The 25,325-nt window shown below is 43.1% G+C and overlaps 1 long non-coding RNA gene across 1 annotated transcript in view; it reads right to left on the bottom strand.

Annotated features, from left to right (window-relative positions):
• Nucleotides 1–1,566: 1,566 nt before the first annotated feature.
• The window catches only part of LOC133378348 (uncharacterized), an 84,467-nt gene continuing 60,708 nt past the window's right edge, over nt 1,567–25,325 (bottom strand). The window contains exons 2-3 of the long non-coding RNA XR_009760971.1: nt 7,288–7,354; nt 1,567–2,447 (exon numbers count right to left, since the gene is read on the bottom strand). This is a non-coding gene — a long non-coding RNA (uncharacterized LOC133378348). The remainder of the gene's footprint in view (nt 2,448–7,287; nt 7,355–25,325) is intronic.

The raw sequence follows: 25,325 nt of genomic DNA, 5'->3' as shown, positions 1-25,325 counted from the left end.
TAAAACTGCAATGACCCCAGAGTAATGTCATACATTACTCTTCAGGAACCTATATCCAAATCCAAAATAAATGTGATCAGTGCCATTTATGAATGGCTTTCACACACATAAATCACAGCTGTTACTCGCAAAGTATATGTGAAAGGAGGCCCAGTTAAGGATAGTAACTTCCAAGGCAGGGAAAACATTTTGACAGCTGTGCTGAATATGAATCAGCCCAAAAAGTCCTTGTAGTGGCAGCAGATTGTTAGAACTGTTATCATGCTAAAACTTTCTGAGTCGTACCAGCTTCATTTTGCAGTCTTATGCCATGAGTATAGCCACATTTAACAGACGTTGCATTGCTTTCAGTGGCACTTACTTTCATAGGCATACCTACAACCCCTGCCTTCAGTCTTCAAATACCAGCATTCTTGACATCTGAAGGGCACCATGTAGCTACCACTGGTATAACCAGTGACTTGTGCAGCTGCAGCTAAAGGCGATCCAAACAATACCCGCTGCTGTGGAAATGCTTTCCAGGCAACCTGCTCTCCCTTCCAGTTCAGTTGCTATATGTCTCAGTGATGAGCAAGAAGATGGGAGAACTCTGATTACTCCTATCTAGCCTGAACATCTTTTCTGCCAGTGCTCTCTCAGAGAGAAAGAGACAGACAGTCAGTCACAAGGGATGGGTGAGAAATTCCATAAAGGTGAACTGTACGTTGGAGTATGCTGCAGTTTGCATATTCACTGTCTTTGCAGACTGATGTTATTTCCTATGAATTTTTGCAGTTTTCCCAATACTGGACTAAAAAATACCCACTGCCAAATATAGCGACATTGTTATCAATGATGCTTTGATTTGGATTCCTGCATTGAGCAGGGGGTTGGACTTGATGGCCTTATAGGCCCCTTCCAACTCTACTATTCTATGATTCTATGTCTTAGATATGAACTGCTGAAATGTGTATTCCTGCTGACCTCTGTATTATTGAGGTGATGATGGTAGCCATTAACATTCTTTTTTTATTTTTAACCTGTATCCCCCTTGTATTTTTCCTTTTTTAAAATCTCCGTGACTTTAGCCAAATGTACAGTTTTTTATTCCTCTGTTGCTTCAGGCAGGAAAAAGTATCTTCCCACCAGCACATTGAAAAACTGAGCAAAATGTGGGTGTGGGGGAAGAGGAAGGAAAACCAGTTGCTTAACTTCAAACAGGCTAACTGTAAGGTCAAGAACTCAGCAGACAGCAACACTTAATGCTTGAAAATAAACTGGATTCAGTTTTCAACTTTCACAATTACATCACATAGCTGAATTTGCCGGAAAACACCCAGCTGCACAAGCCTGTTTTAATTGCTGTAGGGGGGCTTTTGTCTCTTCTCCTTGGACAGACAATAACCCTGAGGCAAGATGCCAATTGATGGGCAGTTTCCTGGCTCATTTACTTTTGAAAAAAATGACAGGCCATTGTTAGAAAAAAGGAAAAACAATAGCTTTATTTTTCAGCAATGGAAAAAGTCAAAACAGGAAAAGCAGACGATAATGAAGTGCTATCTGCTACAGACCATAAACAGCTGCCAGTTTGTCAAAATGACAACCAAACCAGCACCAAACTGCGAATTACATCCCTATGTGATGCTGGTAGGCAATACCCAGGAGATTGGAGTAATTGCCAGCACTAGTAACTATGGGTGCTGCTGTGCCCATGTTGGGAATGAATCCTGTGCCTTCTCACCAAACCTCTTAAGCCTGTTTGCTTAGTGGCTATACAGGGTAGCTAGTTTTTCTTGTACAAAACACATTGGGAAATTTTGTTTCTTCTGGTTTTTGCATCAGCTTTTGATTTCTGACTTTACGCCAGGAAATACTAGTGTTTTGTCACTGGCATGAAAGACCTCAGTTGTTCCTGATGGCTGATAGCCTTTCCGTTAATTAAAATGTTTCACTGTATAATAATAGATGCTGAGGTGAAGTCTTGGCCAAAGATGCTTCCTTTCTCTGCCGACATACTTATTTTCACTGACAGGTTCTTGGAAAATTTGAGAAAAGCTAATTACGTGTCTCATCTCTCATTTTCAGGGATGAAGCAGACAGAAACATTTGCTTTCCCTTTCCTCTTTTGTTGAGAGGTACCATAGAGCTATCACGGCTTGGGCGGCTGTCTGAAGAATTTATTTCAGGTTGTACGAGCAAGCCAGCAGAGTCTTGGACAAGAATCTGTTTCTGGAGACCACCACCAATCCTGGATTTATAAACAGCTTCATCCTTTATTGCAGAATCTTCTATTAAATAAGACTCCTGGTGATCCAAGATAAAATATTTCCTTCTCTCTTGTTCAATCTTCTCCTCTAAATGGAATCAAACTGAATTACCTCATGGATAAGAGACCTCTGTCAGCTGGCAGAAGGGATGATGGTGATTCAGTAGACTATCCTTTCTTATGAGTCAGTGGTGTTGCAACACTGCAGTGATAAGACAAATGCACTGATAATGGTGGAACTCAGTTACTCAGATGAAGAATAAAACAAAGGTTCTGATACACCATGTTATACACTGAGCAATAATGGGGGCATTATTCTTTTAATTTCATGGCTTAATGCTTCTTCTCAAGGTAAGATGTGGAGTAACCAGTACAGTGAATATGTCTTCCATCCTGTACTTACTTCTGTACTTAACTTCCCTACTGACATGCATAGCCCTCCTTGCTTGTGCCTTTTGGAAACTGCATCAATAGAACTGTATAAAGGCTGGCAGAAACTCTGGTGATATTTTTCTGTTAAGGGGCTGGAGGTGGGGGTGCCTGGGGAGAAGGAAGAGGGAATATTACCCAGGGCTGAAGGTACTGATGTGCTTTGGTGTATCTCTCTACCTATAATTGGAAGCACATTCAGGCAGCTAGTTTCTTTCATCCGCGTCTCCATGAAAGACATAGCCTAGGACATGCAGTTAACATGCCTAGGCCTGAGCGTGATGACAGATAAAATTTTATCCTAGGAAAAGTATCCGACATCTGTGGCATTGGCATCTTTCCTGAGTAAGAACCCAAGATGAACTGGTCAGGGCTGGAAGTAGGAGACACATGGCTAGTTTGGATGACCAAATAGTGTAGTCCAGTGATAAGTCATACTCTGCTCAAAATGTGGTGAAACACCAGTGCTAGATTCATCAACTCATATGCCACCTTCCTCATGCACATAACCTAATAAACAGACTTATGCAAATTCTCTCTCACATGCTCAAACTCTTCAATAGATAGGCATAAATTCCATACATGAGATCCACAGTGAGAGATCCCTCATGTTCTAACTAAATATGGATAGAATGGGACTTCAAACATAAGAACATGAGAAGAGCCTGCTGGATAAGGCCAATGGCCAATCTAATCCAGCATCCTGTTCTCACAGTGGCCAACCAGATGCCTGTGGAAAGCCCACCAGAGGACCTGAGCACAAGGGCACTCTCTTCTTTCCAGCATTTGCTATTCAGAAGCATGTACCATCTGGCCGTGGAGTCAGAGCATAACCTTTATGGCTAGTAGCCACTGAATGGCTTATCCTCCACGTATTTGTCTAATCCTCTTTTAAAGCCATTCAAGTTGATGGCCATCACTGCCTCCTGTGGGAGAGAATTCCATTGTATAACTATACGCTCAGTGAAGACGTATTTTCTTTTGTCTGTCCTGAATCTTCCAACATTCAGTTTCATTGGATGTCCACATGTTATGAGAGAGAGAAACTTTTCCATTTCTGGACTGGGATAGCCTGACCACTGTTGTCCACGCACTGGCAACCTCTAGACTCGATTACTGTAATGCGCTCTATGTGGGGCTGCCCTTGAGGTTGGTCTGGAAGCTGCAGCTGGTGCAAAATGCGGTGGCAAGACTGCTCACTGGGGCAGGGTATCGCCAACATGTCACCCCGCTACTGAAAGAATTGCACTGGCAGCCCATTTGCTACTGGGCCAAGGTCAAGGTTCTTGTTTTGGTGTACAAAGCCCTATACAGCTTGGGACCAGGATACCTGAAAGACCGTCTTATCCCTTATATACTCAATCAATCACTGCACTGTACAGGTGAGGGCCTCCTGCAGATACCATCTTATCAGGAGGTCCATTCTGCACAACATAGGGAATGGACCTTTAGTGTGGTGGCACCTACCCTGTGGAATTCCCTCCCCTTAAATATTAGACAGGCAACATCTCTGTTATCTTTTCAGCACCTATTGAAGACCTTCCTCTTTCAACAAGCCTTTTAAGTAGAGACCTTATCCCAGTCTGCGTCTGTGTTGGAATTGCTTTTTAATATGTTTTAAAACCTTTTAAAAATGTTTTAACCTTTTTTAAAGATGTCTTGAAATCTTTTTAAAAATGTTTTTAAAGATGTTTTGTTTTAATGTATTTTAAAGTCTGTTTTTATGATGTTTTAAAGTGCTGTTAGTGCTTTTGTTTGCCACCCTGGGCTCTTGCTGGGAAGAAGGGTGGGATATAAATCAAATAATAAGTAAATAAATAGACCAGCAATGCGGAGCACTGTTCTATGATGATGCTCCAAGGCCATCTTTTTCTGTGTCTTTCCTCTCTCTATTGTGTGTGTGTGAGAGAGTGGGGGCTCATCTACACAGGGGTTTACTGTGTGTCTGGTGCTACTTGCATCCCCTTTTAATTCGCAGGGTTCACATGACATTACTGGCAAACAGAAGCTATCACAGTTTCCCCATGTAAATCCATACATACTCCAAAAAGGGCAGGAAAAAACATCTTCACTCTGTATCTCTTGGGCTTGCAGACACTTTGCTCTGATGTTTTTAGGTGGGTGTGTCAGTCGTTCCCCTCTCCATACCCATTCCTTCCTTCACCCTTCTTTCATTTCATTTCCTGTGGGCTGAAGAGAAACTTCCGCTTCTCTCTCCTGTTCTGCAAGCCTTTTTTCTGTTGCTGCAAACGGTGCCTTTATTTTCTCCCCCCCCGAACTTGTGCACAAAAGCATAACTGCTCAAACAAAGATTTATATTTCAGCTGTATTGTACCAGTGAAAATACAAATAATCACACTTCCGGGTTGTTGTTTTTTAAATGAAACTTACTGGTAGAACAAACTGAGCATGCTCTGTTGCCAGGTAACCAGAGGGAGTGGAAATGTTAAATTAGAGGACATGGTCTTTAGGAAACTGCATGATTGATGCTTCCCCTCAAGTGTGAATAGAAAACACTGTGTTTGCAGCTGGCATTGAGCCCTTACTGTGGACGGTGCAAACAGAAAATGGAGGTAAAAACAGTGTCTTTAGCACAAAATTATGCTCCCATGTGGATAATCCCAGAGAGAGAAGCAAGACTGATATTGCTGTCAGGTTATTATCGGCAGACACACAGGATACAAAATTTGGCTCTACAGATCCATATAGTGGCATATTTTGCTTGATGGCACTGCCTGGTTTGCTTTGGCTTGTTTAGAACCCATTAGAATCCATTCAGCTGCAAAATATTTCCCCTCTATTTCTATTTCCTCAGGCTCAATTACCCCCAATGAAATAGAAGTAATGTCTAACTAGAATGTGAAAGTAGCTCACTTGAGGCACACAATGCAAATTTCAGCTCAATGAAGTCATTGTACAAGGAAACAATTGGCCCAGAAGTTTAAGGTAGTTAATCAATATTCTCTCATGCGAAAGAGCTTGCCATCAACGTATGCTGCTATTGCAAGCCCCATTGATTGCCTAGGAAACCAAGTGGAAGGGCGCCAAGCTACTAGCCTAACCCTAACTGGAAGTTGGAAAGAGCACTCAGATCATGTTAAAGTTAAAAATAACCACAAACACATGAATGCATTCAACCATAGGCAAGGAGATACTTAGTGACCCTCAAACAATGCGATAAGAAACTGTGATTGGGATGGCTGGGGTGGCCTCTATCCATGCTTCTCAAGGGAAGTATTCCATGTCAGAATTGGATGCGCAGCACTGCTCATTGACAGCTACAAAAGTTGAGTACTATGCAATTTCCTACAGCACTGGTGAATTCAATAATGTACATTGTACATAGAAAACTTGTGTCCTTTAAATCTCCTTCCATGTCGTGGCCCTGACCTGCTGGCTGCCTCTCACCTCACAGCAGTGAGCTTGAGCAGCTTGTCGCTTCCTGCCCCCACAGCTACAGAAGGAAGAGGATAACTGCTTCTGTTTCCCACTTGGGCTGGACCTGCTCTCCTTTCACCTCCCAACCCATCAGGTGTCTCCTTCTTTAAACCTTCGACTGCACAGTGTCATGCACCTTTCTGTGCTGATTCTCCAGCCTGGATGCATCCTCAAGTGACATCAGCTTAGGGCACCTTGGGAAGCAGATGTGCCCACTGGCCCTAGTACTGATAAGCCAGGCAGGATGCAAGGAAAGCTGCTACACCCACTGCCCATATGTATGTATATATAAAACCTTTTAAACCACTGTCCTTCCTCAAAAGGAATGGATTAATATTGCACTCCAGGCTTCAAGATAGAAAACACAGTACTATCAGCCAGGCACCATTTGTCAAAGCCTCCTTTGAATCTAGAACAAATGACCTTAAAAACACTTTTCACTTTAAGCAAAAACAACTATATTGATGTTAAGGGAGTGTTTCCCACAGGCCCCAGCAAGCATATAAAGTGTGAATGACATATTCACACTGTGTTTGTATATAATAGGTACGTATCCTTAAACGTACCCATGTGTATATCTTGGGCCAGGTAGCTGCAGCCAAAACAGGTGCATGTGCATTGGTGCTTAATTAATGCCTCTGTCTTTCACACTTTACATGCTTGCTGTGAGAAACACCAGCTGTAGTGTCAGTGTACTTGCAGAAAATACAGTTGCCATGGAAAGTGTGAAGCTTCTCTTGTGGCATTTCAATTCTTTTCATGTATGAGTTGTTGAAGGCCTTGAAGGAGTAGAGACTGCCCGAGCAGGGACCTTGGTGTTGAAAAAACTCTGATGATAGTTGGACTAGATCCTAAGTCTATAAGATGCAGTAGATTTGTGGGGAAAGCTGAGGATCTCTTTAGCTTCTCACCACTGTCTCCAAACCCATCTCCATGAGCTGAGTGAATTCTCCAGCACTGAGAAGAAAATGTGGGTCCTGGATTACTCCTTGGACTCCTAATCTGTGTCTTTTGATGTTCCTTATTTAGACTCAGTGTTTGAAGACTGCAGATGGAGCTCTTGATTCAGGTTCAGGACTTCTGATCCAGGTGTGGATAAAAGCAAGAACAGAGCAATCTATGACAAATTCTGCACACTTTCTTGGGAATAAGCCTCAGTGAACAGTGGCACTTACTTGGAAATTGGCATATATAGGCTCATGTTGCACAAATCCTTGCCTTCTGCCCCAGGAAGCAGTTGAACTGAAAACACAGGGTAAAGAGAAAGGGGAAAGGCTTTAACATACAGTAGTTATTGCAAGGATGATGGATTCATTCATGGAGGAACCATATGATGAAAAACCAGAAATTTTAGAATGTGAGGTGAAAGCTGCTCTTAAAATATTTGGAAGAAAGAAATCACAAGGAACAGATGGCATACCAATAGAGTTGCTACAAGCTACTGAGATGGAATCTGTCCAAATTTTGACAAAAATCTGTCAACAAATATGGAAAAGAAAACAATGGCCCACAGACTGAAAAGGTTCAATATATATCCCAATTCCAAAGAAAGGGAATCCCAGGGAATGCAGTAATTATTGAACTATTGCCTTAATATCCCATGCAAGTAAAGTAATGCTCAAGATTCTACAACAAAGGCTCTTACCATATATGGAGTGAGAAATGCCAGACGTCCAAACTGGATTTAGAAAGGAAAAAGACACCAGAGATCATATTGCAAACATTTGCTGGATAATGGAAAGGACCAAGAAATTTCAGAAGAAAATCACTCTGTGCTTCATAGATTACAGTAAAGCCTTTGACTGTGTAGATCATTAAAAACTATGGAATGCATTAAAAGAAATGGGGGTGCCACAGCATCTGATTGTCCTGATGCACAACCTATACTGTGGACAAGAGGCTACTGAAAGGACAGAATATGGAAAAACTGATTGGTTCCCCATTGGAAAGGGTGTGAGACAGGGGTGTATTTTATCACCCTGTTTGTTTAATCTATATGCAGAACATATACGGAAAGCGGGATTGGACCAAGATGAAGGAGGTGTGAATACTGGTGGGAGAAATATCAATAATTTAAGATAAGCGGACGATACCACACTACTAGCAGAAACCAGTAATGATTTGAAATGAATGTTGATGAAAGTTAAAGAGGAAAGCACAAAAGCAGGACTACAGCTGAACGTCAAGAAGACTAAAGTAATGACAACAGAAGATTTATGTAACTTTAAAGTTGACAACAAGGACATTGAACTTGTCAAGGATTATAAATATCTTGGCACAATCTTTAACCAAAATGGAGACAATAGTCAAGAAATCAGAAGAAGGCTAGGACTGGGGAGGGCAGCTATGAGAGAACTAGAAAAAGTTCTCAAATGCAAAGATGTATCATTGAACACTAAAGTCGGGATCATACAGACCATGGTATTCCCAATGTCTATGTATGGATGTGAAAGTTGAACAGTGAAAAAAGCAGATAAGAGAAAAATCAACTCATTTGAAATGTGGTGTTGGAGGAGAGTTTTGCAGATACCATGAACTGCGAAAAAGACAAATAATTGAGTCATAGAACAAATTAAACCAGAACTATCATTAGAAGCTAAAATGATGAAACTGAGGTTGTCATACTTTGGACACATAATGAGAAGACATGATTCACTAGAAAAGACAATAATGGTGGGGAAAACAGATGGGAGTAGAAAAAGAGGAAGACCAAAGAAGAGATGGATTGATTTTATAAAGGAAGCCACAGACCTGAACTTAACAAGATCTGAACAGGGTGGTTCATGACAGATGCTCTTGCAGGTCACTGATTCATAGGGTCACCATAAGTCGTAATCGACTTGAAGGCACTTAACAACAACAAAGTTATTGCTAGGCTTTCTGGATTGGTTTTGTGTGTGCATTGAGTTGTCATTGAGATGTACACTGAGTAGTGTCAAGACACTGCAGTTCAGGGCTCTGCTACAGATTCTCAATAAAATTGCATCAATATGCAGAAGGGGTTCAGTTTTAACTCTGAAGCTTTCTATCTGGCAGTTGTATTGTAAGAAAATATGGAAGTCTTCAAAGAGCAAACAAACCAGAAGGACACTTTATAATGCAACAAATCTTAAACCTTGATGCTATAAATCTATTTTACATATGCCTTATGGTTGTCCATCTGCTTAGCCAGAAAAGTATACATGCTACTGTTAGAGGCATGTTTTAAGTCTATACAGTGTTTTAGCAGCTTAGTTTAAGTTGGATGTGACTTTCTCTTCAAGAAGAAACATCAGGGGAGGGCACAGATCTAAAAATCATTACTTCTTTGTACAAAGGCCTAGCTTCTATCAGTCCCCAACTGAAAAGAAGACAGTAAGTGGTATACAGAAGACCGTTGATCATGCTGAAAACATTGTTGGTGAAGAATCACATCCCCCCACCCTTCTTGGTGGGAATGACCAGTAGCACAAAAATTCTGGGATTATACACTGTACCTGCCATTTGTAGTAGACTGCACAGTACCCTGTTGAGAGTGATCCTAAATAGCTTTTGTTGCAAAGGTATTATGCTTTGTCTTAAGTATGGAGGAGAAATTTATTTGTTTACATTTAAAGGCAAATTTACCTAATATGCACTTTCTGAAAATACAGCCATCCTTTGAAATCCACACATCTCTGAAATTCTCAAAGCAGTTTTCCAGCTGTTACAGAAATAGGTATATTAGGGTAAATTGTGCATAAAAATGCATATATTGTGATTGCAAACAAAAATATATATGAGAGAAATTTGCACTAAAATGGGGATGAATTTTCATGAGGACTTTTAAAACATATTGCAACTTGATGTAGAAATGTGGAGAACTGAACTTCAGACTGGAAACATGAGAAACAGAAATGGATAGATATGCCCATCCCTTGTCATCGTACAAAGGCATCCTTTTTTGCTTTTGGCAGTAGAGGTTATCTGGGCAAGTAAGTGGAGACGCCATGCTCCTTAATCTTGCAGAGCCTTGAGAGACAACATATGGGAAATAATTTTTATACACTAATTGATCTGTCTAGTCTGGAAGGCCAGTTTTCAGAGGACACAGTGATTTTTTTTTTTTAATAATTGGTTCTCCTTTCTCTCTCAGGTCAAGTCTCTAGATGAGAGAGAAAATGACAATTGACAATATAAATAAATACATACTATATATTGAAGACAGCTTTTGAGGGGTTCAATATGTTAGTTGAATGCTTTATTATTAAGGTTATTCTGTGTCTAAAAGTTTATGACATCAAAACTTACACAGTGTGTCATCTTTTTCATTTATTTTGTGTCAATATGGGGTGCTTGTTCTTACTAACGGTTTTCTAAAATGCCTGACTGTTTGTCAACTGTCATTCCCTGGTCCCAAATACACTGCAGCATGAGTAACCTTTTAAGGAGAGAGGAAGCAGGAAGTTTATTTATTTATTTATTTATTTATTAGATTTATTAGTTGCCCATCTGGCTGGTTGTCCAGTCACTCTGGGCGACGTACAGAGTAAAAACATACAAATACATTAAAACATTAAAATCTCAACAATATAAAAAACCTAACCCACCCCAAAAGCCTGTCTGAAGAGCCAGGTCTTCAAGGCCCGGCGGAAGCTCATCATAGCGGGGGCGTGACGGAGATCGTTTGGGAGCGAATTCCACAGAGTGGGAGCCACAATAGAAAAAGCCCTTATAAGTTGCCTTATACTGAGTCAGCCCATTGGTCCATTCACTCAGTATTTACTTTTTAAAGCACAGTCAGTTGTGGATGAATACAGGGAGAAAAACCCAAAGAATTCCCATTCCAATATGTTTGCTCTCCCTGGTTCCATCTGAAACACTGCAACCAGTGCCAGGTAGATGGGGCAAATCCTATACAGATAGGGAGAGACGCTTGATTTCCAGATCTGTCATAGTCCTGTCACCCAAGTGGCTGCTTTCAAATGGGAACAGGAAGTGAAGGTGGTATGTCTTTCTAACCTCTTCTGAACACTGTGGAGCAAAGTGCACGGGCCCGCAATACGTCTCTCCCAATATGAACCTACCCATACACTGCGCTCAACATCGAAGGCCCTCCTCTGGGTGCCTACTCACAGAGATGCCCGGAAGGTGACTACAAGAAAGAGGGCCTTCTCGGTGGTGGCCCCCGAACTATGGAACACCCTTCCTGACGAGGTTCGCCTGGCGCCTACATTACTATCCTTTCGGCGCCAGGTGAAAACCTTCCTCTTTGCCCAGGCATTTTAATGTTTTAATGTTTAATATTTTTAACACTCAATATATTAATATTTTAGTATTTGTATTTGACGTTTTAACAGACAGTGATATGATACATCCTTTTGTAACTTGATGACCAGTTGGTTTTTAAATTATATGTGAAGTGTTTTTATTTGATGTACACCACCCAGAGAGCTTTGGTATGGGCGGTATAAAAGTCGAATTAAATAAATAAATAAATAAAGAGGAAATGAAGGCTCTAGCCCTGTGCCCACTTACCTGGGTGAACTTAATGGGGGTGAACTTAATGGGGCTTACTTCTGAGGAGACACAGGATTGTACTGTTTCTAGTCAAAAGAAATTAGTTCACAGGTTTTGGTGATTGTTATACCCAAAGTAATGCTGATAAAGCACAAAGAATGAACCCTGGTAAAAACAGGAAGGGATGCCTCTTCCGATTTGGGCAGGAGAGGAAGAAAATCTTGCATTGCTATTAAATGGTTGTGCATTTGGAGGACAGACTCCTGTGGGAATGGGTGGGACTAATAGGAAGGGGTGGGAAAACACTAGCAATGTGAAGAAAATAAGAAATATCACCCCCTGCAGCTCTTTCATGCTCCAAATATCACACTCCAGAGATCATAGAATCATATAATAGTAGAGTTGGAAGGAGCCTACAAGGCCATCGAGTCCAACCCCCTGCTCCATGCAGGAATCCAAACCAAACATTCCCGACAGATGGCTGTTCAGCTGCCTCTTGAATGCCTCCAGTGTCGGAGAGCCCACTACCTCTCTAGGTAATTGGTTCCATTGTTGTATGGCTCTAACAGTTAGGAAGATTTTCCTGATGTCCAGTCGAAATCTGGCTTCCTGCAACTTGAGCCCATTATTCCATGTCCTGCACTCTGGGACGATCAAGAAGAGATCCCGGCTCTCCTCTGTGTGACAACCTTTCATGTACTTGAAGAATGCTATCATATCTCCCCTCAGTCTTCTCTTCTCCAGGCTAAACATGCCCAGTCCTTTCAGTCTCTCCTCATAGGGCTTGGTTTCCAGTCCCCTGATCATCTTTGTTGCCCTCTTCTGAACCCGTTCCAGTTTGTCTGCATCCTTCTTGAAGTGCGGTGACCAGAACTGGACGCAGTATTCAAGATGAGGCCTAACCAGTGCTGAATAGAGGGGATCTAGTACTTCACGCAATTTGGAAACTACACTTCTGTTAATGCAGCCTAATATAGCATTTGCCTTTTTTGCAGCCACATCACATTGTTGGCTCATATTCAGCTTGTGATCAACGACAATTCCAGGATCCTTCTCACATGTCGTGCTGCTGAGCCAAGTATCCTCCATCTTATAACTGTGCATTTGGTTTCTTTTTCCTAAGTGTAGAACTTTGCATTTATCCCCGTTGAATTTCATTCTGTTGTTTTCAGTCCAATGCTCCAGCCTATCAAGGTCCCTTCGAATTTTATCTCTGTCTTCCACAGTATTAGCTGTGCCCCCCAATTTTGTATCATTTGCAAATTTGATAAGCATACTTTGTACTTCCTCATCCAAGTCGTTAATAAAAATGTTAAAGAGCACTGGGCCCAGGACTGAGCCCTGTGGTACCCCACTCGTTACTTCCGCCCAGTTTGAGAAGGAACCATTGATAAGCACTTGTTGAGTATGATTCTGGAGCCAACTGTGGATCCATGTAGTAGTTACTCCATCCAGCCTACATTTAGCTAGCTTGCTCATTAGAATATCATGGGGCACTTTGTCAAAAGCTTTGCTGAACTCGAGATATATTATGTCCACAGCATTCCCACAGTCTACAAGGGAGGTTACCCAATCAAAAAATGAGATAAGATTAGTTTGGCAGGATAAGTTCTTCATAGATCCATGTTGGCTCCTAGTAATCACTGCATTGCTTTCAAGGTGCTTACAAGTTGACTGCTTTATAATCTGCTCCAGAGTTTTTCCAGGGATTGATGCTAGGTTGACTGGTCTGTAGTTCCTCAGTTCCTCCTTCTTGCCCTTTTTGAAGATAGGGACAACATTAGCTCTCCTCCAGTCATCCGGCACTTCACCGGTCCTCCATGATTTCGCAAAGATAATAGAGAGTGGTTCTGAGAGTTCTTCAGCCAGTTCCTTCAATACTCTAGGATGCAGTTTATTGGGCCCTGCCAATTTGAACTCATTCAAAGTGACTAGGCACTCCTTGACCATTTGTCTATCAATCTCAAGGTCCAATCCTGACCCAATCCTGAGTGTTCCATTGATTTGAATAGATGGGAGGGCACCAACAGAATTTATTTGCTAGTTGGCTGGTCTGGTGTCCTGTTCAGAGTGGGATCCACGAGGCTGAGACGCAGATGTAATTAATTCTTGTTTTATTAGAGTAATAGATACATCAAAAGCAGTACATTTCATAGAGAGCACTAAACTAACTCACTAGAATTCCCTAGCTGCACTCTAGACATGCTCTGTAACGTATAAAGAAAGTTGACTCTGCAGCTCCTCCCCTGGAGCCGCAGGTTTAAGTAGAGAAAGTCCTTGATCTTAATCTCTGACTCCTTCTCAAGTCCTGCCTCTGACCCGTCTGTTTCTCGTGATGACGAGCGCGGGGTGCCGAGGGGTGGGCATCCAATGGCTTGTCCGAAAGGGCCTTGACAACAGGCTCGATGTCAGGGGGAGGTTGCTCTCCTGGTACCTCCCGAGAACTGCTAGGCAGAGGGGGAGGGAGCGCGCCCTCCTGAGCAACTTCCAATGGCTCCTCGCCTTGGTCTGGGGGTGGAGCACACTCTTCTTCAAAGAGCGCGCCATCCATGGGAACTGACCCTGGCTCCAACTCACTCCCACATCCCCTATCCTGCGGAGACTTAACAACTCCTGGATCTACCGCTCCTTCTGACAGCTGGGGACCCTGAAACTCTTTCCTTCTCCCTTCCTGGCCCCCGCGGAGGAGCTGAGGCCCAACATCATCCCCCCCTCCATGCATTAACCCTTCCCACCCCCGAGGTTGGGGCTTCTCTGGATACGCTTCATGGAAGTCTCTCACCAAATCCGGGGCGTGCACTTTTTCTGCTGTTTCCCACGAACGTTCCGATGGATCATAGCCTTTCCAATGGATCAGATACTGGAGGCGCCCACGGCGCTTTCTGGAATCCAAAACCTGTTCTGCTTCATATTCCTCCTCTCTGTCCACTAGAAGAGGAGGCGCGGGCTTGACCCGTGGCCGATGTGGGTCAGGAGGAGAGTCCTTCGTCAGCAGCGACAGGTGGAACACTGGGTGCATCTTGAAAGTGGGGGGCAGAGAGAGTCTGTATGCCACTGGGTTAATCTGCACTTCCACCTGAAAAGGCCCTACTCGTCGGTCCTGTAGCTTTGGACACCAGCCCAGCATAGGTAAATAGCGCGTGGACACCCACACCTTGTCTCCCACTTGTATGGAGGGGCCCCTCTTGTCTATGCTGATCTGCCTTTCACTTGTAATGTGCCTTAGCTTGTTCCAGCTGTTCCTGGAGCAGCTGCTGCATAGCGTGAAGTTCTTGCATGAAGTTCTTGCCGCTGGGATGGAGAGGTTGTTCTGAGGAGCAGGGAAAGCACGGGGATGGTAGCCGAAGTTGGCGAAGAAAGGGGTCTGTTGCGTATGTGAGTGCAAAGAGCGCACCATCCATGGGAACTGACCCTGGCTCCAACTCACTCCCACATCCCCTATCCTGCGGAGACTCAACAACTCCTGGATCTACCGCTCCTTCTGACAGCTGGGGATCCTGAAACTCTTGCCTTCCCCCTTCCTGGCCCCTGCGGAGGAGCTGAGGCCCAACATCTGGATGCTTAAGAATCTTAAGGACACAGTAGAAGGATGTGTGAACTATAAGTCACTGGGACCAAAGCCTCTTATTTCTTCCTTCTCCATTTGCAAGCTCCAGGCGTTTTTTTAGACCAAGGCCTCTTGTTGAGGTGAACTGGGAGAAACAACAAGGAGTGGGTGGAGGCAAGAGGGCTCCTTGCAGACATAGGCCCTGGTGCAAATGCTCTAGGGTTGCCAGGTTTAATCCCTGACACTGATCCTGTATCTTCCTATACTTGTAAATTTCATCCACCTTGGCCAAAAGGAGGGAAAGATAACAGCTGTTTTTAGATTCCCCATTATAATAAAGGGATCACAGAGCTTTGTTTTAGAGTAGCTTGCAAACATAGATTGAAGTAAAGTGAGCACAGAGTGACTCAGAAACGTGCCGGTTTTTTAAAAAATGCATGGATAGAGTTATGAGGCAAATCTTGGGGCCTGTAGAGACCACTACCATTTATTTATTTCACCATTGGTACCCCACCTTTGTATGATTTCTACTCTATGGCCTTATAGGCCTGTTCCAACTATGATTCTATAATAAAATGAAACAGTTTGGGGTAGAAATAATCAATAGGAACTGGTATAGGGTTGACAGGTTCAATCCCTGAGACTGATCCTGTATCTTTAGGAGAAGAGAAAGTCAGCCAAGTGCAGGTGTTCTTGCAACCCAGTAATGGGAAAAACCACAAGGTGGAATTCTCCCTCCCCCCTCCACAACTTTTAAAGATACAAAAGACCTCTTGGAGGCTGGGCCTGGCAACCAAGAGGACTTCTGTATCTTTAAAAGTTGTGCAGGGGGAAGGGAGAATTCCAGCTTGTGGTTTTTCCCATTACAGGGTTGCAAGAACACCTGCACTTGGCTGACTTTCTCTTCTCCTAAAGATACAGGATCAGTCTCAGGGATTGAACCTGGCAACCCTAAATTGCTCTGGTTTGCACCATTGGTAATCTGGCCTTGTCTGTGGTGCTACTACAGCTGATGTAGTGTAACAGTTAGGAAAATAAATTATGAGCCTGGAACAACCTGTTGAATTCTTAGGTCTGCATAACCTTTGGCAACCCAGCCTTTCTCAGCCTCAACCTCTTCCTCCCTTACATAATAATGATTGTGATATCAGGAAGGCTGAGATAATATATGTGAAGTCTGTAGGGCAGTGATGGGGAACCTGTGGCCTCCAGCTGTTGCTGGACTACAATCCAGTTATCCCTGACCATTGGCTATGCTGGCTGGGCACTGGAGTCCAGCAATATCTGGAGAGCCACAGGTTCCTCATCCCTGCTTTAGGGGAAGGTTCCATATAAATGGCAAGTATTATTACTGCTGTGTCTGTAGAGGCTCTGAAAGCCTAAGCCTATGTACCAATTTTAATGCATAACAGTGCACTCAGTTTTAAAGTAATGGGTTTTTTCCTGAGAGGAAAGAACCTTAACTATAACTGTGATCCATCTTCTAAAACAAGGTTAACTTAACGTTTCATAGTTCCTGCTTTCTGTGCTGAGTGTTCTGATTTTCCTGCTAATGAAAATTCATATATTTTGTGCTCAACTTTTGACTATAGCAGTTTGTATATATGCATCTTTTGTATTTTCTAGGCTATTTTCCTGTCATGAAAATGACCATGGACCACCTAGTGAACCTGCAGTTTTAAAAAGTGTTTGGCTCCGCCAACTTTTCTCTAAAGTTAGACAGTTCCAGTAGTAGCCTTTTAGAAGGGAAGAGAGGACTGCAGACCTACAGTGCCTTTTGTAACAAACTATCCCTTTATAAAGGTGTGGATTAAGCAGAGAGGAAGCAGACACCAGTAACAACAGTCTGGTTCTTGCCAGCCAACTGAAAGTAGTAGTAAACTTGAGCTGCGTGTCCCTACCCCCACCCTACTTTGGCACATTTTCTTCTAGGTAGCATACTCCCTCCCCCCAGCAAATTCATAAGAGCAAGCTACACTGAGCTAAAAATAACACAAGACACTGGAGAAAAGTATGCCCACAACTCTGACAACAATAGAAGAAAGATGACACATTTCAAGGAAACCCCCAGTCTCTGAAATCAAGATATCTAGTACAGTTGATACAATATCTGCTTATAGGACCTTAGATTTAAGAACCCAATTTTCCTTTCATTCCATAGCCCGCAGTTTCAAGCCCTCCAGAGCTGGACTTACGTGTAGAGTATCTTAGCTGATTAGCCCTTTCTTGCCTTAATTCTTTCTCCTCTGCTCCTTTCTACACACCTCAGTCCCCAACCTACTTTTCTTTCACATTCTGTTCTCATGGCATCGCCATGGGACACTCAAATATTTTCAAAATATGTGAATCCTCTCTAGGATCAGTCATTGTACCATGATCCAAATCTCTCAGAAGACATCTGCTGTGAGTCTGAAGTACTCTAAGGTAGTTACTAGTAGTTGAATTGCACAGATAAACAGACCAATCAAATACAAAAGGGATTACAGTGAAAATTATTGCAGCCATAGTAGGCAGAAAATCCTTTTTGCATGTTCCTATCTCTTTATTGCTGTTGCTAAAATGTCACATGCACAATCTGAATTTACAAGCTTACTAAATAATTAACATCCACCATATACACAAAGAGCAACTGTGAGTAGGATTGCCCTCTACAGCACATGAAAAAAGGATATCTAAAAAATTAGGTCATTTCAACCTGACTGGTTTGAGAGTCTTCAGTGTGACATTTCAGCAATGACTAGTTAGTTCCCCAAGCATGAAGGAAAGACCTTTCACTAAGGGTTTTACAAAAAAGCAATGAAATATCCCTTGGTGTGCCTTCTGACAGAGAATACAATGTACAAAAAACCTGATTGTGGAAAGCTATGTAATGTACATGCATTGTGGTTGATATCATCTGTGATTGATTGGTCCAAGTGCGCAGATGTCCAGGTTACAAGTCCTCTTACCCAACAATATGGCAATCTCTGATACTTCTGCTTAAGAGGGAAAAAACCTAATATTTTAGGTGGGGTTTGTTGGAATAACAGCTGGTATAGCACAGTGGGGAGGATCATCCTCCCCACGCTGGATTGTCACCTTGTAGTGGTGAGTGGGCTTGTGTGTTCCAATGAACCCTATGAGCGATGCCATCGGGAGTCATGTACTCCCAGCAGGGTCACCCATGCGGTAAGGTCAAGGGAGAGGAACCAGACAAAGAACAATCCAAGAATGTCCTCAATGGCAGAACAGGCAGAGGATAACAATGTGTATGTTACAACGGCTGTGAAGGCGGATGAAGGCTGCAGCAGATAAAAGACTTCCAGTCGTCGTGGTATCTATGCCATTGGATCAAAGCCTTTTTCTGTCAAGATTGTGTGTTGATCGTCGTGTACTGATCTCCCCACATAAAACAAATTCACGCACAGGCGTCTTCCAACCAAACCAAACCAAAATAAAAGCCTCATGGCGATCGGTGAATCTGGAAGCCCCTAGTCATGGACCGGCACATGGGCGGTGGATACAGACTCAGTCATCCTGGCTCAAGGACAGAGGCAATTGAGTAGTTCAGCAGCTATATCCACGACTGAGCAGTCCTATTCAGGATCCACTCTGCTCACCCCATATGTGGAGGGGGCTAGAAAAGGTGCCCTAAACGTAGTCTGCCTCATATCTCTCCCTGACTGGATTACCGCGTCCAGTGGGGTCACCACTTAGCAGTCACAAAAGACAATTCAATTTTGGAACAAGGAATATATGGACATTGTTGGACAATACAGATAGTGAACATCCTGAACGCAGGACTGCCATCATCATGAGGGAGTTGAGATGTTTTAATATTGACATAGCAGCACTCCAAGAAACTCGAAGAGCAGAAGATGGACAACTGAAGGAAGAAAAAGTAGGTTACACCTTCTTCTGGAAAGGACTGCCTGAACAAGAACGACGAATACATGGAGTAGGCTTTGCTATTAAAAATGATCTCGTGAAGCTCTTGTCAGAAGTTCCTACTGGCATTAATGAACGACTCTCAACTCTTCGATTAAAACTTGCCAAAAACCAGCAGGCAACTATTGTAAGTGTTTATGCACCAACACTAGATGCTGACGAAGACATCAAGGAAAATTTTTATACCCAGCTGGACACCATCTTATCAGAGATACCTAAGGAGGATAAAATTATCCTCCTGGGCAATTTCAATTCAAGAGCTGGGCATGATTTTGATTCATGGCCAGAAACCATTAGGAAAGAAGGAGTAGGCAATAGCAACCTGAATGGCATTCTACTTCTGACTAAATGTGCAGAGCATAATCTTGTTATTACAAACACACTCTTTCACCAGAAAGATAAATTTAAAACATCATGGAGGCACCCTTGGTCGAAGCACTGACATCTCCTGGATTACATAATTATCCATGCCAGAGATCGTCATGATGTACTCCTCACTAGGGCCATGACGAGTGCTGATGACTGTTGGACAGATCACCGATTAATTCGATCCACTATGGTCATTAATATTGTTCCTCTACGTAGGCTCCAAGAAAGAAAACCAAGGCATAAAATAAACATCCACGCCCTTCAAGATCCTATTAAGCGAGCTTGCTTTCAAACAACTCTCAAGAAACTTCTACCTACGGAACTCCCTGAAAACGTTGAGGAACACTGGAGTAAACTGAAGACTTCCGTTATTGCAGCAGGTGAACAAACTATTGGATACCAAACTAAGAAACATCAGGATTGGTTTGATGAGAATGATAGTGAGATTGAACATATCATTGACAAGAAAAGGCAAGCCTTCCAGATATGGCAAAAAGACATTAACTGTGCTGCTAAGAAAAAAATCTATGCCAGTGCAAAGGCTGAGGTCCAAAGAAGAACTAGAGAATTTAAGAACGCCTGGTGGATAAAGAAAGCTCAAGAAATCCAGCATTTTGCAGATGCTCATGATATATGGGGCTTTTTTAATGCCACAAAGGCCGTCTACGGACCAACAAATTATGGTACAAATCCCTTACGCTCAATAGGTGGTTCCAAACTTCTAAAGGACAAAGAGTCTATTGCACTGCGTTGGAAAGAGTCTTACCACGACCTCCTTAATCGTAACTCTTATGTGGCTGGTGAGGTCTTCTCACAAATCCCACAAAAACAAATTAGAGATGAGCTTGCAGTATCCCCTAATTTGGATGAAGTCAGTAAAGCCATTAATCAAATGAAGAATAACAAAGCTAGTGGTCCTGATGGGATTCCTGCTGAAGTGTTTAAAGAAGGTGGGCCTGAACTTACACAACAACTTCATAAGCTCATTGAAAAAACCTGGATGAGGGAGGAGATCCCGGAAGACTTTAGGGATGCCATTAATTATCACTCTTTTCAAGAAGGGTGATAGAACAGATTGTGGGAACTACAGAGGCATCTCTCTTCTAGGTACTGTAGGTAAAATCCTTGCAAGGATCCTCGCAAATCGCCTCCTACCTATCTCAGAAGACATCCTCCCTGAATCCCAAAATGGTTTCCTCCCTTCCAGGGGGACAGTGGACATGATCTTCACTGCATGACAGCTTCAAGAAAAATGCAGGGAGCAAAACCGACCTCTGTATATGGCATTTATTGATCTGACTAAGGCCTTTGATACTGTAAATCAAACTGCTCTCTGAAAATTGGATGCTCTGATAAATTTGTGAATATTTTGCAACTTCTCCATGACAACATGATGGCAAAAATTTTGGATAACAATGGTTCTCAAAGTGATCCATTCAAAGTGGGATCAGGCATCAAACAGGGATGCGTCATTGCTCCAACCTTATTTGCTATTTTCATTGCCATGATTCTACACCTTGTTGAGGGGAAACTTCCCACTAGTGTGGAAATCACATATCGAAATTAAAGCTTTTTAGTCTCAGTAGGCTGAAAGAAAAAACTAAGGTAACTACAACCTCCGTCGTAGAACTTCAATATGCTGATGATAATGTAGTCTCCACACATTCAGAGGAAGATCTTCAAACTATCCTAAGTGTCTTCGCAGAAGGATATGAAAAGCTTGGACTCTCGCTTAATATAAAAACCCAAAGTGCTTCATCAGCAAGTGCGAACCAACTCCTCTGTAGCATCATCAATCCAGCTTAATGGTGCGAAGCTGGAGAATGTCGATCACTTTTCTTATCTTGGCAGCCAGCTCTCTGTAAAAGCTGACATCGATGCTGAAATTCAGCATTGTCTGAGCTCTGCGAGTGCCACATTCTCCTGAATGAAGTGTAGAGTGTTTAAGGATCGGGATATTCGCAGGGAGACCAAAATGCTTATTTACAAAGCCATTGTACTACTGATCTTACTGTACGCCTGTGAAACATGGACCATCTATAAATGCCACTCCCAACTTCTTGAAAGATTCCACCAACGCTGCCTCCGGAAAATTCTGCAAATTACTTGGGAAGATAGGCGGACTAATGTTAGCGTATTGGAAGAAGCAAAGACCACCAGTGTTGAAACAATGATCCTCCAACATCAGCTTCACTGGACCAGCCATGTTGTTTGAATGCCTGATCACCGTCTCCCAAAGCAGCTACTTTACTCCAAACTTAAGGATGGAAAACGGAATATCGGTGGACAGCAAAAGAGGTTTAAAGATGTTCTCAAAGCGAATCTAAAAAAATGTAACATGAGCATCGAGAACTGGGAAGCCTTGGCCCATGAGCGTCCCAACTGGAGGTTGGCCATTATCAAAGGTGCTATGGGCTTTGAAGAAGCATGAGTACAGGGTGAAAGGGACAAATGAGCTAAGTGGAAGGCACGTCAAGCAACTCCTCATTCAATCAATCGTGACCATCTTCCATCTGGAAACCTATGCCCTCACTGTGGAAGGCTGTGTGGATCCAGAATTGGCCTCCACAGTCACTTAATGACCCACTGTTAAAGACCTTACCCTGGAAGACAATCTTACTCGGCCACGAGTGATCGCCAATGAATGATAGCACAGTGGGGAGGAGACCCTGGCTGGGAGTCCAGAGTCTGTGAGTTCAAATCCCCGCTCATGTCTCCTAGGTGTCAAGGGCCAGCTAAAGATCACCCCCACAGTGAGTGGCTCAGGGGTTACATGCCCTGCCACCTGTACAGCCGTGGGCAAGCTGCATAGTCCCAAGGAGCCCAGTTGACCCCCAGCTGGCAGTTGCAGATAAAGAGAAAGGGCCTGGCTTGTGCAGCTGTGGGAAGCTGAGCAGGCCTTAGCCAGCTGGGGAGGACTAGCCTCAGAGGGAGGCAATGGTAAACCCCCTCTGAATACCGCTTACCATGAAATCTCTATTCATAGGTTCGCCATAAGTTGGGATCGACTTGAAGGCAGTCCATATTTTGGAATGGGAGGCAACAATGCTTGTAGTTAATTACCTGTACCATTAGGAGGTGCTAAACAGAAAGTAATGTTTGTGTTCCTCTCATTGACTCTCTTGTAACTATGTTTTTTTAGCCTTTCTTCCTCCTCCTTCTCAGACCACATCCATCCTTTGCTCTCCATCCATGTTGTGAAGACGTGCCATCCTGAGCTCTCACTCAGAGAGGTGGCTAGGTATACTAGAAGTAAATAAATCTTAACTTTTCTTTCTCATCTTTACCAGTTGGGGTTATGTCCCACTTTGTGGTGAGGCAACACCCAGGATGGATACAGAACAGTGCTCAAATTGTACTCTAGGAACACAAAGCTGCAATGTTCCTTTACTGGATGGAACCTCTGGTCTTTCTAGGTCATCTCTAGTGGAGTCCTCTGAGTCTGACAATGGCAGTGCCAAATCCTTGGGCTAGAGGGGCACTGGCTCTGCCGGCTTGTCCAGAAGCAGTACTTCTGGGGCTGGCCCTGCATGCCCTTCTGGTATGGGTCTTTGACTCCATCGCCTGAAGAACAGAAATATGACTTGGTCCCTGACAGGCTAGTAGTTCTAGTGGGCTATAAATAAGTGTGGTATTCTGAACTAGTGTCCTTTCTGATTTTAGGAGGTTTTAGTTCTTCCTATTGCCTCATGCTGCAAGGTAGTGTTAATGCTAGAGTGCCTGACAGTGAAGGCAGAAATGGCTCTTTTTGCATGTCCTTGCTTATTGGCTTTTAAATTGTTCTGATCTTATGGCTTTGTGCTTAATGGTGGGTGTTTTTTTTCTGCTGAATATTTATGCAATCATAACTGTATTTCATACCATTTGTGCTAAGCATGATTTGTCAGAGCACTTTTTGAGAATGCAGAATGCTAATCTTTCATAGGCGACATCATACTACCTCCCACCTGTTCCATTAGTTTGAGATGTCTCCATAAATCCCTCACTATTAGATAGTAACTACCTTGCAAATCCCAAGCCAATAATCAATTGGCTAACACCCACTTTATGGTAATTGCTCTGTAATTAAACCATTAGCACTTAGAATAGGGCTAACGTTAAAGTTCTTCATCAAATATTTCCTGCAGGCTTTCTGTCAATAAAAAAGGCCTGATGATACACATTGCTTGAACCATGTAATTAAACAATCTAAGCTATATCATCATACTTTCTTATGTCTCTTTAATTGCTCAAACATTTTAATGTCACCTTACTATTATTTAAAAAATTCGGCCACACCAAGGAAGAGAAGAAAACTGCCCCAGTTACATCTAACATAAATGAAATGATACAAACCAATTCCTCCACAATGAAAGCCTAATTACTCACTCTGTCACACAGATAAAGTGTTTCCGTTTCCTAGTAACTGACAAAGTGCAGTTCCTATTTACACCTGAATCTTAAGATAACCCTCATTAAAAGAAAATGCCTTTCTACTTTGTTTTTGTCCTTGAGTGAGTTCAGGTTTATTCAGGAAGACACAATCAATGTGTACTCTCTAAACTGCTGCCTTATCAAGCAGATGTACCCTTCTGTGCTGTGGTCTTTTGAGAGCAAAAGCCATATTGGACTTTTAAGTGAAATCTTCAAACATAATATACACATTGGCTGTGTTCACAAACGATGTTAAACTAGAGGTGGGGAACCTTTTTCTGCCTGAAGGCCACATTCTCTCATGGACAACCATCTGAGGGCCACATGCTAGTGGCAAGTGGGGCCAGAGGCAAAAGTGGACAGAACAATGGGTATGATTCTTGCTTTTGTACAGAAAGCTACATCCCAGCCATGCAAATGTCAGATATGTGTCAGCTGGTCCAGAGGATATATAAGTGAGCCTAGAGCAAGTGAATATGGACAGAGAACAGGAGTTTGGCAGAGGAAGTATAGGGAGGAAGAGACAAAGACAAAGAAGGCTCTGAAGCCATGTCATCTGAAGGGCTCCACAGCAGCTTGATTGGAAGGGGTGTGGCTTGATAGCTGCTTAGTGCAACTAGGAGTAGTTGTATGTGCTGGGAGTTTTGGGAGTTTTCATTCTGTTTCCTGACTCCTAACTGAGCAGCACAGAGGGAGCTGTATTAGCTGGTCCACAGGCCTAACCACAAGTGCCAAAGACACTTGAAGAGAGACACTGCTTACAAGTGCCTGTACGCTAATGCTAGGAGCCTCCGAACCAAGATGGGAGAACTGGAGTGCTTGGTCTTAGAGAAGAGCATTGATATAGTGAGCATAACAGAGACCTGATGGAATGGAGAAAACCAGTGGGATACGGTTATCCCTGGATATAAACTATATCGGAAGGACAGGGAAGGACGTATTGGTGGCGGAGTCGCTCTATACGTGAAAGAAGGCATTGAATCCAGCAAGCTCGAAACCCCAAAAGAGGCAGACTCCTCCACAGAATCGTTGTGGGTGGTGATACCGTGCCCCAGGAGGGACTTAATACTGGGAACGATCTATCGTCCCCCTGATCAAAATGCTCAGGGAGACCTTGAGATGAGATATGAAATTGAGGAAGCATCCAAACTAGGAAATGTGGTAGTAATGGGTGACTTCAACTACCCGGACGTAGACTGGCTGCATATGTGTTCCAGTCATGACAAAGAAGCAAAGTTTCTAGATATTCTAAATGACTATTCCCTAGATCAGTTGGTCATGGAACCGACCAGAGGGACGGCAACCCTGGACTTAATCCTCAGTGGGGACCGGGACCTGGTGCCAGATGTAAGTGTTGTTGAACCGATTGTTGTTGAACCGAAGGCTCGGCGAAAACCCATCAGGGAGGAGGCATGTCGAAGGTCAAAAGGAAGCAAGTTCCAGAGGGTGGGGGCCACGATCGAAAATGCCCTCTCTCTG

The sequence above is a fragment of the Rhineura floridana genome, chromosome 2 (genome assembly GCF_030035675.1).
Source record: "Rhineura floridana isolate rRhiFlo1 chromosome 2, rRhiFlo1.hap2, whole genome shotgun sequence".
NCBI classification, from domain to species: Eukaryota; Metazoa; Chordata; class Lepidosauria; order Squamata; family Rhineuridae; genus Rhineura; species Rhineura floridana.
Note: the sequence above shows the minus strand (reverse complement) of the source record. Positions and strands in the feature narration are given on the sequence as shown.